The sequence below is a fragment of the Colius striatus genome, chromosome 23 (assembly GCF_028858725.1).
Source record: "Colius striatus isolate bColStr4 chromosome 23, bColStr4.1.hap1, whole genome shotgun sequence".
Lineage (NCBI taxonomy): Eukaryota > Metazoa > Chordata > Aves > Coliiformes > Coliidae > Colius > Colius striatus.
This window is the reverse complement of record NC_084781.1, coordinates 5,395,396-5,408,893: the sequence shown is the minus strand read 5'-3', so window position 1 is coordinate 5,408,893 and position 13,498 is coordinate 5,395,396. Positions and strand designations below refer to the sequence as shown.

General features: G+C 40.4%; 1 long non-coding RNA gene across 1 annotated transcript; it reads left to right on the top strand.

Moving 5' to 3' along the window:
* The first annotated feature begins 401 nt into the window (after window positions 1–401).
* LOC133627610 (uncharacterized) lies at window positions 402–2,186 on the top strand. Its single transcript, XR_009820312.1, has 3 exons — window positions 402–460; window positions 1,539–1,650; window positions 1,952–2,186. It is a non-coding gene; the product is annotated as an uncharacterized LOC133627610 (long non-coding RNA).
* Window positions 2,187–13,498: the final 11,312 nt, after the last annotated feature.

Genomic DNA, 13,498 nt, shown 5'->3' with positions numbered 1-13,498 from the left:
ATTTAGCGTAGTCGCCCAAACTTTCAGGCTACAAACCTTTTCTGGGCTGTTGGAGCAGTTGATTTCTTTGACATTTCCATGATCTTTTTTTTCCTTTCAGGTTTAACACCACTACACTGTGCTGCTCTTGCCCACACTGTCTTAGTAGCAGAATCTCACAGAACTGACATCAATACTGACATGGGAAGGTTTCTCAGGCTGCGCAGAGATCAAATCCTCGAGGGAATTAACTGCCTGCTACAAATGGGAGGAAAGCCTGAATTGCAGGTGAGGACCAGCATCAGGCTGTTGACTATGACATCAGGTTTTCTTCTGCTTTTCCAATCATGGGTCTTGCTGTTGTTTGCAGGTACTAAATTCATGTCAAACTGCCACTACCTATTTAAAAATAGAGGAGAACACAGAACTCATGAGCTTGCTTCAGGCTCACAAACCTAACGGGCAGAACATCCTTCAAGAGGTAACTATCTAAAGCCACTTTTACACAGGTTCCAGCATTCATACTGGAGAAACTAAATGCAGCAACATAAGCTGTACCATCTTGTAAACACAGCAGATTTTGCTCCCAGCTTTACCTCATCTTGCATAGGGCAGAAAATCCCCTTTTCAGGGGAAAAAAAAAGCACCAGACAAGCTTTTACCACATTTGGTCCCATCTCTGCTTTAGGGCCTGCTGTACTTGCTAGAATTTGGAGTAAAGTTGCATGCAGATGCTGACAGCATGCTGCCACACTGTCCCCAGTCCTCCTAGCAATACTGCCTTCATTTCCCACATTTTACAGCACAGCACAGCAGACAGAGGTATCACAGAAGCAACACCAGGGCAATTCTTCTTTTGCTGATAAAACAATGCTACAACCCAAAGTATTGTCACTCTACTCAGGGATGTTCAGGAGCTTCTTAGAAGAGAAAGAGCTCTTTTTCTCTGTCCCTTACCATATGTATTTGACACCAAAACTACTCCAAACCTGCATGACTGGCATAAAAGACAATCAAATTATCCAGTCAGTATCAACATTTATTGCTGTAGTTTTGGTGCAGCACCAAACACTGAAAAGCAGAAGCTGCTTAACAGAGGATTAAGTTTCTTGGGTAAAATTCTGCTCTACTGAAATAATGGAGTATCTGTTATCAATTCCAGTATTCTTGTCAAGATCAAGCAAATACTCAGTGCCTAAAAGTTACAGCCCTTTTACCTTTTCCAGGGTTTTTGTTGACTCCATCAGATATGAGTTCCAATCATATGATAAATTGATAACATGATAAAATTTCAATTAGAAATACAGACCTGAAGACACATTTTAAGTCATTTAGGAACTTCTTAACAGTTATGCTCTGGAGGAGATCACACACAGTAGAAAAATATTGTTTAAATTCATCTCATTACTGCCTGAACTGTTAAATGTGTCACCCTCTCCAGGCTTATGGCCAGGGGAATAATCTGGTCTTGCCATGCCAAAATCAGTACAAGTTCTTTATGTAAAACCTGCATTACTTAATACTGGAAATTCACTGGTTTGGTTTCTTCATCTCTACAGGGTTACAGTTTGCTGGATGCTCTGAGAAGAATGCCCAGTCCCTCACCAGCAGATAACTTTTCTGAACTTTTTTCTACGTCATCATCAGGTCTCTTTGACACCATTCTAAAAGGTATTTTGTGATAGGAAGTTGATTTCACTTAGTCAAGGTCTTTGCAATTCCCCAGCTGTAATGTAGCAGCTAGCTCCACTCTCTTCCCTACATTGCTGTGTAACACTTAATCCTGACAGGAAAGTTGCCTGATGATTTAGATTTCAGATTAACTCCAGAGTTCTGCACAGAATCTCTTTTGCTTGCAACATTCCTTACTCATCCAAAACCAAGTAGAAAACAGAACAATAAATATGTGGCATTAGAAGAAACACTTAGCATGTAAACTGAGCTGAATATTTGTTGCTTTATTGCCTTCCAGGGAAATGCTGATAAGGCTCATTATCTGCATCTCATTGTCCATGTGCTGCAACTGTTGCTGAAGAATAGACAGAGAACAGCCAGCAACAGTCTTCAACTGTATTATAGTTTGAACTGACCATTGAAAATATCTTCTCAGTACCAAGAATTAAGGAGCAAACTAACAAATGGGGAAAGCCCTCAAGCCAAGTTTCAAAAGCATTAGGTATTCACTCTTAGATGCTCCGGTACATGATTAGGTCTTAATTTTCTCAGAGCTGAGCATTGACACTTCTCTTTTGAAATCCATTTGGGTTGTAGGTGCTCTACATTCTGAAGCCTTGAGAATTTTTTAATGCAGGTGTCTAGCTTAAGAAAAAAAGAAAAACCCTTCAATTTTAACCATACAGAGACTAATGTTGAGAGCAGCACTGTACAATCAGTGTCCATAGTCCAACTTAATGTCCATCTGTGCTGAAAATCTCAGGCAGCTTCAACATGAACTATGAGAACTCAAAATCTGATGTGCTATATTTAATACTTTGTGCAATCTGGCTCTGAATTTATTGAAAGCTGGAGTTGTCATAAATTAAGGCAGTTCCATTGAGAAAAAAAATCTGTCCAAAAGAAAACATATGCTCAGTAACAGCATTGAAAAGAGAAAATAAGAGCTCTTTATCTATGCAATCAGAGTTTGCCATCAATAATGCATTGTAGGTGAAGTCTAGAACAAAAAGTGCTTTGAATCACGTCCTTTCACTCTGGGAAATCTAACAGCATAATATACTCTCCTAAAATTTAAGTGCATAACAGCACTTTACAAATAATTTTTTACACTAAGCAATTGTACAAGTTACAAGGATAACAATGAGCTTAAATTATTCTGTGCTGCCAGATATCAGTAGCATTCCTATAAATTAGAGAATTACTGTTTAAAAAAAAAGAAGAAATCTCTTCCCAGACCTGGTATCATTTGATTTCAATGTCTGATTGTGAATTAGCTGGTTTCTATGAAACTTCCCTGTTTGCTACATACGAAGCAATCTACATTTACACAAACTACAAAATGACTGATCCAGCTCATGTATGCATCATCTCCTGGTGAAGTAAATGTGAGGTTTTTCACATGTAACCATTGCAGGATCTAGTGTTAAGTACTCAACATATTTGGGGAATATTTTTTTAATGTACTCATTATGTTTTCTTGTAAAAAATGATTACTTTCCTCTTACTGGGTATTCTTCATTGTTAAGCTCCAAGAGCTGTACTGCACAACGTGATTTTTTCACTGAAAAATAACAGTGTTTTAGTGAATTCCACTGGGATTTGGGTCATATCTGCTATTTCTTATGTCCTGAATGGCTAAATATCACTCTTCTGTATTTAGTCAGAATGAGATGCTGTATTGTATAATACTATGGAATATTCATCCATCTCCCTCTCGTGTTTCAGTCATGTGAAATCTTTACTCCTTTTTATCCCAGGTTTTACTTGGAAATACAAATATTTTGTTCTCTGATGATTTTTCTCTGTCTCCTCACCACCACTCATTCTTCCTCCACGTTTGCAATTTAACTCACATCTATGCTCACAGAACTTTTTGTTCATTTAAAGAGAATTAATGAGCATCTTCTAGGTCACCCAGCTTCTAGTCACGTGATTCAAGGATCAGATACAACACCCATTGACATGGAAGACTGATTTTCAGTGAAAACTGACCAAGAAATTCTGCATCATGTACAGAAGCAGGAATGAAGCAGTATGGTGAACAAACAGAGAAGTGCATCAATAAACACTCAGTGAAGAAAACATTAATTTGCTTACAAGAAATCTTAACAGTCTAGAAAACTATCCTACCAGTATACAATGCTAATCAAGTTCTTTTAGTTACACAGAAACCTTTCAGGTGAAAGGAAAGGAACCTTAAGCTATTAGTATGTATCATTTATTCAATATACTCCAAACTGAACTAGCTTGTAAAGTATATTCTACAACAGTTATGCATTCATTGCTAGGCATGCTTTACATTGTTTCATTGTTCCTTCCTGTCAATAAATATATTACTTAATGTAACTTATTAATTTTTTTTGTACTGATGTAGTCATACTACTCTCACAACAGAACTGACTGCCATGAAGAAAAGCAAATAAATCAGACTCTAAAAGATGGCAAGTACAGAAGAGTTTCTTCTTGTTGGCTTTGGGTTTTTTGTCTATTAGAAAATGCTGTGAAAAAAACAAAGAACAAGTGTTTCTGCCTACCAGGTCATCTGTACCTCTGAAACTGACACAAAATAAGTTGCAGAGGTGACAAGTGGTACTATAAAATATTAACAGATTAGGGAAGACAGTGTATGGATTGACAAGAAACTGCATGGCAGACACATAGAAGCTCTTCTAGGTGTTCAATAAACACAACTATGGGAGCAGAGATATTCTGACCCAGATTTTCAGTGGCATAAAATTCTGCAGGCAGCAAGGACCCTGTTACAGACCACTGACTCTGGAAGGTGTCTTAAGCAAACATCTTCCCCAGGAGCTGCTTTCAGAAGCTAGTGATGGCAGAAACGCTCCATCATTCTCCTTTCCCACTACTTATGCCAAATGGTACAACAGGACCCAAGTTCTTTTTTGCAGAAGTGTATCCTGATCTGGAGGGATTCAGTTGCTTTCTGATCCTGTCACCCTAGACTGGTACCACATCAGATCTGACCACAGCTGAAAACGTACCTCCTGTTTCGTTTTTATCCTCAAAAATATACCCTTGAAATCATGTTTTGCTGCATACCCACACTTATTGCTGCAAAGGCTCTCTAAAGCTGATGGATTTTGCTTAAATGAGCTATCGATTCCCAGATCCCCAAAACCTTAGCTGAGAAGCATTTGAACTGTTGCCCACTAACACACAATATCAGAGAAGAATGTCATGATTGTAAGTAAAACACATCCATGGGATTTAAATAAATTTAAATAAAAATCCTTCTAACACACAAGGAAAAAGAATGTAATCTTTCAGATGAGGAACAGGAGTCAGGGGGACACTGAAGAAGAGCTGCCATTCAAGAAGAAACACTGACGTTTCCTCTACAGCGCTCTACGTCCTGTTTCCCACAACTCCCCATCTCCCCGTGATGACAACCAGGCTGAACTGCAAGCAGAGCTGGAGGAGCCAAGTTTCTGAGCCAAGCAAGAGGGAGAGGCTGAGCTCTTGGCCAATTCAGATTCTTTTAGAACAGTCTCACCCATCAAGTTTTTTTTCCTGCTTTCATTGTGGCCAGAGAACCTTGGAAACCAAATTATTCCATTTCAAACAAGACATGTTTCTGCAGCTGTGCTAGGCAGGACAGACGAAATGAACTTACAGAAAGAAGTCTCACTAACTGAAAAAATGAGAGGGATCAGAGTGGAGAGAGGCAAGGAAAGGAGAGCGGACAGGACATTGGTTCCTGGTCATCCTGGATAGTAGAGCTCTCAAGCTGTGTCAATCCCTGTGCCCCAGATCACCCTGGCCACATATGCAGCTAAGCCAGGAGCTGCAGTTCAGTGTTGCTGCACACTGTATCATTCTGTTTGCCTGTGAGTTTCACATGCTATGCAGCTTTGCATTCTTAGGTTGCAGGATCAGCCCTAAAGAAGCCTCTCTTGTCTCAAGTCAGTCCAGGTGGACTGGAGTTTCAGGCATCCTTACTTGCCCTGGTTACTTACATACATGAGGTCACATAGCATCAGTGCCCTGAAGCACCATCATTTTCCTGGCTTCTCTTCCCCTTCACCCTCCCCCATCCATCATTCCACGTTGTTTCTAGGCAGAGGAAGGAGTTTACACTGAGGTTATCAGGAATTGTTTTTCCTGAAGAAAGATGGTGAAGGGAAGGGGGTTCTTTCTGAGCTTTCAGCAAGGCCCAGGAAATAATGCTTATTTCTACTTCCCTAGGTTTCCAAGATACATTTTTGGTCACCTGCTTTGAAGCCACTTCATCTTTACTTCAGTGGTGCAGGTTTTGGGGTTCACTTGGCTTACCAGCAAGTGTTTAGGCTCCAGTGGATAAAACATCACTTCTCAGGAGTAAAATCCCAAGATGATGTTAACCAGTTGATATCAGGAAGGCTCCAGGCACTCTGCTCCATGCTTGGCCATATTTCACTGCTATGCCCATGAGAAGCCCGTCTGGGTAGCTCCTAGAGCTTAATGATCTCTATTTGTTATCTCTACCATCAGTAGTCAAATAAGTTTACAGAAGTTTCATTGGTTCAAACATAACATCTCTGAACACAAACACTGAAATGTGTGTGGTGTGATAAGCACATGCAGAAATCCTAACAGTAACCAGAGGGTTACTATGAAACAGAGAATGTGTATTTACACATTTCAGATTTAAAGAGAAGGGTGCAGCATAAATCAATACAAAAATCTAGCAGTGGATTTGAAATATTAAGATTGGTTTGGTTTTCCTTTGTTTTAAATAAAACTCTCTGGATCTGTTTGCTACTGATGAGTAACCAGTTGTTGAATCCTTCACATTTACTTCTAGAAGGCTATTCACAGCTAATGGGTCTCTAGAGGCACAGAAACACACAATAACCTATCTGCAAAGGTCTACACAACAGCCAAAAAAGATTTCCATCCTAACGAACCCTGGGACTTAACAAAACACTTCAGAGCCCACAAAGCACAGCCCTCTGAAAACTTCAGTCTTTGTTTTCTTCACCAGGCTCTAATGCATCTCTTTCTGCTCCTTCCATAAAGCTTCATTAGAGAGCAGAACTAAAAAGCACATCTACAACTCCACTTAGCCTGTGATGAAATCAGATTTCAATGAATCAAGGAATACCTGCCTGCTGTAAAGGCTCTAGGAAATACCAGTGCACAGAAATCTGCTAGAATTTGAAGCACTTCAACAGTTTCTGATTGCATTTTCTAATGCTTCCAGGTGTGCATGCTTTGACTCCTAGATAACATGACCTTTCGATTTCACTGGAATTATTACTCACAAAGGCAATCCCTTTTTCTGATATATCAAAAAGATAAGCTTCTGCAGAACCCAGCAGTTCTAGTTCATAGCCAGAGTGTGTGCTAAGGAGAAGAATGTATTAAAGTCTACCTTGATGACATTTATGAATGTAATAGAGGTAATTTTAATACTGAATTTTTGGTTTTTTATGTTCACAACGGGCTATTTCCAACTAAACAATTGTATATTGTAAAACAAAAACCTCAGACACATTTTCTTACAGATCACATAAAACTTTGGGTTTTGATTCCCTGTGGAAGTGAAAGCCATGCCTTACTATATTCCCCACATTACCTCCTTTCCCAGAAGCAAAGCTCAGATACAGAGATGCTAATTTATATCCTCCAAGGTTTTAATCCACTTTGCTATAAAACACTGCTATTGTAAAAATGCAACTACAAAGTCAAAGCAAAGCAAGCCCTTGCAACTTCCAGCCTCTGCATTGTCCCTAGGACTTGAAAAAATCCAAGCTCTCTTTGGATTTTCCTCATTTGTGGATATCCTCATTTGTGTAAATTTTCAGTATGATTTAGGTGGCTTTTCAGGATTATGTCAGAAGAACCAGTCTTCTCTTTTCCAGCACAGCAAGCCTTCTGGTTATTTGATTCCCCAAAGAGAAAAGAAACCTAGAGCAGCAGTAAAGAGTGGAGAATAATGAAAAGTAAATTGGGAAATAAAATCTTCCACATGTTGTATCGCTTACACAGCCTTGATTTAGTGAGTGGTGTTTGTTTTTCTGAAGATGACAAACAACCTTCAAAGCTCCAGCTTATGCTGTCACACACTTGTATTTTATGTGGAGAAAGATTCCACCCTCTCTTGCAGGGATTAAGCCCATTGCAGACCAAAAAAACCACACCCACCAAACAAAAAAATCGCAATGAAAAATAAAAGCAAACATGAACCAAAGAAAACACAAGCACAGGGAAATAAATATGTTGCAGCAACTACTTATTTAAACAGGAAACAGGTCTGCAGGAACTAGTTGAAAGGCTGATTTTTTTCTCAGATTGGGGGCATCAAATTAATTTCACCCTCTGCTCTCAGTTCAACCAACTGTGAAACTCAAAGGGAGCACAATGAGTACTCCAAGTCTGTGGTAATGTTCTCACTCTGGAGTGAGCTGGGAGGGTTCAAGGTAAGTGGCATGTTTTTAGAGTAATTAGTCTGCTGAGGGTCACTTATGGGTAGTGTCACCAAAAAACATAAAAATTGCCTTGGTTTCTAGCCAAATGTCACAGCCCAGCCTTTCCCTGGAAGTCTTTAAAGCTATTTCAGCATTTGCATAAGCTTCTCTTCAGAAAACCCAGGGAACTGTAAACCAAGTATTATCTAAAGGTAATTGGGCTTCTTTAGAAGGGTCAAAGGCTACTGTAAACATTATGTGGAGAATAAAGTTTATGTGGAAAAAATAAAGACATAGTATAACTATGAAGTAGGTTGATCAAATATTTGCAGAAGAACATACACCACCTGTGGCTACGTGGACAGAGCCTTCCCTTTGTTTAGAAATGTTTGTTTAATTTTACAGAGAAATAGGACCAAAATTTTGTTTGTCTGCTTTTACTAATGATGAGCCTTACAAACACATTGTATTTACCTAGTCAGATATCATGTAAGTAAAATAACAGCTAATTCTCAAACCCTAGTGGCCAGTAAGAAAAATAGGTAATGATAATGTGAGTTTTGTAACATGAAACTGACTGAAAAGGCCAGTGATTAAGTTCAGTGAGGGGAAGAAAAACCTACACTCCTAATCAAAATAATTACATGAGTTAAAAAACTGCATGTGTATCAGGGAGGATTTACAAGCTCCATACCAGAGAAGAACAGCAAGAGACTGCTTTGTTCTCTTCAGGAGCTATTTGAGAAGGTGTGAAATCTCCAATTTCTGTGTTCAATAATATAGTGCTCTTAGAGACTATTTATTCAATAGCCTGATAATTTTTCCATCTTTAAAAATTAAACAGAGAAACGAGAGCTGCTTGTACTTAACCTCCCCCTCTTTTTTCTGTCCTTTAGCTGGACTGACAAGTTGAGACAGGTAATGACTAAAGGGTCACCGACTCAGGCACTAATTCTTGGTCTTGATTACAGTCATGACATGTTTTATGGGGATATTGAACTCCAATAACTGCCAGGAAAATGACCGTTTGACACAGACAACGTTGCGCACCAGTTCTGTGGAAAAGGGAAGTCGTGTATCTGCGCAAAGCAGTGAGCAAGAGCTAACATAAGAACTGGGAAAAGGCTATCTCAAACTCTTTCTTTATGCTAGATCTATCACCACTGGACACTGGTTTGGGTAGCAAATAGTAGTCAGATACATGACTATAGAATACTTCCTATACGATGAAAAGCTATTCACTTCCTCTCGCATTCTCTACCTGTAAAGCTAATGCCTCAGGGAGCCTCTGAGGTCATTTCCACAGTGCTAAGCATTTGCACTGCCAAAGGCTGAAGTATATCAGATCCAGGATTGGGAGAGGCCTGCCTAAGCTAATCTTCCCTGGGAAAAAAAAATGAAAAAGAAAATCCAGCAGCAGAACTTCTAAACTTGAAGTGGAATCCAGAGCCTTGCAGCAGCTGGCTGAAATACAGATGCACTGCTGGAGGGAAGGAGCTGAACACAGCCATAGAACTACTCACTGCTTTCTCCAGCCTGTGGCACCAGCAGCTGCACAGCTCCAGCTGAACAGAGCAACTGGATTAGGCATTCATCTCTATGATCTACCATTTGATCTCATCTCTCTGCTTACAGATACTGACTAGGAGCAAGGCATTAGCTTATGGGTTAACACACGTCGATTGAAACCTCTGGGAAAGAAAGGAATTGAAAGTTCACTTCTGAGTGTTCCAGCTCTATGGATGTTGGCTGGCAGATGGCTCTGGCTTTATTTGTGATTATAGAAAAAAACCCCAAACTACAAAGAAGAACAAAAACGGTTGCCCTTAATTATCAGAACTTACTAGGTGTGTTCTGAGACTATGCACCAAAGCAAAGCCCTGCAGGGGACAGGAGAATAGGCAGAATCACAGCTAGTTCCTGCATTCCGATCTGTTTTAGACAGTACCTATGCACAGGATTTCTCCAGTGGGGGCAATTCCAGGCATGCTCAGAGACAGAGATCTCTAGGCTTGGGGAATGCAAACTCAAACAGTGTGAGTTTAGACAATTCCAGCATTAGGCAGTCACTAGAGTGGGAAAGTTTTGGACTGTAATTTAAAGTTCAGGCAACTGAGATCTAAGTAAATCCTACTTTAAGAATCAGACTGTTTCAGTGGATAGTCTATTGCACATTTCCCTATAAAGCACAACCTTTAGCTGGGGACTCCAACCATTTATGTTTGGGGTTTTTTTAAAGTTTACTAACTAAGCTTTCACTGCAAAATCAGAGATTTGCCTAAAATTTGCCAGTTATGCAGTCCTCACTTTTGAAAACCAATAAATATCTCCTCTCTCTGAACACCCCTCTCTTGCTTCCTATTTATTTCCTAGGCTGACTAACTGGTGGAATAATGACTGCCATTCAAAATATATTGGGAAACTACTCATTTATTGTGTCCCTAGAAAAGTTCATCCAACTACAGCTCTTTGAACTAGATGATATATTAAAGATCTTAAACACAGAAGGTGTGAATAGAGGAAAGCAGTGTGAAATGTCATCCAGAAATGCTCTTGAATATTTGATTGTATACTTCACAAGAAAATCGAAGTCTCTGCTGGATTTATGATACCTCCTTCATGACACATGCAGGTAAGGGGCTGGGGTAGTCCTTTAATTACAAGGGCAAAGGTTTCAGAAGTTGGCCACAAACACCAACCAGTGTTGAACACGAACTCACTTTACCTGCATCTCATTACACTTGGACACTCTGTTTTTTATGTGACATAGAGAGGTTTATCACTTCCTTGCGCACATCGAGAAGGGCACAAGGCATTTCACGCCAAAGCGAGGACGGGACCACCGCAGTTCGCCTCCTGGCGCTTGCCGAGCGCTGGCACAAGCCGGGCTCTGGCACAAGCCGGGCGCTGGCACAAGCCGGGCGCTGGCGAGCGGCATTCGCTGCCCGGCCCCAGGCTGCCCTCTGCCGAGAGAACCCGCTCGCCTGGCAGCGCAGAAGCCTGGCTTGCTGGATCACTGCTTGCTGGCTTTGTCGGTTTTAAACCTCCTTACAAAGACGGAAAGAAGGGGAGAGCATTCGCAAGCGAGTCCCCCAACTTCATTCTAGGATCTGACACGGATATTGCCAACCAAGAGTGCAAAGCCGCCACCAATAACTACATTTCCTACAGAAAACACCGAAAAGACACCAATTGCTTAACAGTTTGTTAGTTTGTTTATGCTCATCATAAACCATGCAGCAAAACCCAGCATATCCCATGCCAACTGATGCTAGCTTATGGGAAATGAGGATCCATAGACTGGAAAATCACAGCTGCTGTAAGGACCCTGAAAACTTCAGATTCCAAAGGGCAGCAGCAAATTGTCTATAGTCATAAATCCCTTTGAAGTGCTGCAACAATCACTTTTCATATGTGAATGTTTTAGGTTGGACAGAGTACAATTTCTGTGATATGACCTGTGAGTGAATACAATAGGCTCAAATAACCCCCATGAATATTTCACACCCATACATTAGCATGTTTTAACTTTCACTAACTATTAAATATTCATCAGCCAAAAGGAAAGCTCTCCTTATGAGTGTCTGCTACCTACTACATTTGGCAATTCAAGCTACTCAGTGTGACAGATAAATGGCCCTTTTCCTCTTTATTTTCTCTATTTTTTCAAGGTTGCCTTGTGACAATGGGGACCTACAACTTTCAAGTGATGAGGAATGCCAGAGTGGAATTTACTGCAAAAGAAAAGAACAGAATTCACCAATGTGTCCAGCAGGTATTTATAGACAATTTATCAGAGATTAGCAGATTCTTTAGAATGCTTCTCAGTCATGTACTACTCTATAAAAACCCAGTCAGACTTGACTTTTGCTGAATGCTACAGGAGCTCTTAGATAAACCATTTGGCTTGCTGAAAAGCTTAAACAACAAGTATAGAGCATTCAATTTTACTCTAATAAGATTTGCATATCAGAAGCCTTCCTTTCTATACTACATAGCAAAACAATATTGAAATGGGGGAATATTTGTATTGAAGCAGGATTCATTTAACTGATGGTGTGATATAATTAAGCTACAATTTTTAAACTGGAAAGACTCATCTATCTACAAAGTATAGCTGGGTTTATGCATGAAATATTGACAATTTCTATGTTGTTCAAAGGCTTTTTCTGCCCAGATGGAAGCACGACACCAGTTCCGTGTCCACCAGGAACTTTTCGCTCAGAAGGAGCAGCACTGACACTGCATGACTGCTTGATGTGTCCAGTGGACTTCTTTAATCCCATGCCTGGCCAAAGAGCATGTCTTCCATGTGGCTCAGAAGCAGTGCAGCCTGCAGAAGGGCAAGAGAAATGCATCTGCCTTGGGAAAGGACAGGTGTTTCAGGTACAGGAGCAGTCCTGCAAATGCTGTTCAGTTCTGACACACATTAGCACTGCTTCATGCGTTGTTCCTCATTGTCTTTACCTCACCTGCACTGTCTTATTCAGTCCCTCTCTCTTTAGTATTGACAAGCATCAGTCTTACACCTCATTTCCAATTACACAGAACCACAGGGAGAGGGATGGGGACACCAGACCTACCTATGTTCTGAGTTTCCTCAGGGCTACATCAATCCTTCTCCTTTACTGTAAGGTAAAACTGGATGTGGATGGACATCTGACCTTGGTCAGATAAGGTGTAATGCGTAATGTAGCAAGGTACAGAACAGTATCTGCATGAGATTGCAGGTTCCTAAACAAATACCTGGGTTTTTTTCCAGCCCCGTGATGCTCACTGCACCTGTCCCCCAGGTTACAGGAGGTCCTTAGGTGATGGAAGACACTGTGTCAGACAAGCATATGACATTTGTCGAGATTCAGCATCCCGAAATCAAGAAGGACGGTGTTTGACCAAGAAAGGATGGGTTCATTATTGCTCAGAGAAGGTATTTCAATTTTAGCATTAATTAAACCCAAAGACCTTGCAAAACCTGTCCTTAAAGCAAACTCCCAAGCTCTTTCTTCAGAAGGCACAGACAGCATGGCAACTAAGTGTTATTAGTGTTGTCACAGGATGCTTTGCCTCTTCTTCAACCTGAAATAGGAAGCCCAGATTTCCTTCCTCACTTAAGAAACACCTGGATATTACTCATGCTGCTACTTGTTTTCCTCCTGCAGGTTTGTACTGTCCCCAGAGACTATCAAGGCTATGACAAGGTTCTTGGCCTCTGCCTTTGTCAAACTGACAGTCTGGAAAGTGTGTGTAATTTTCAGTGTAGAAGACAACAAAGAGATACTCTGCAGGTTGCTTGTACAGAGAGAAATGCTCAGCTTTTTATCACTCACAGAAATGGCAGCAAGGTAAAAGCTACAGTTATTTTCACAGTCTATCTGTTTTTGCTAGACTTTTAGTAACCTTTTGACCAAGAACATTCTTGTTTGTTTTTTCTT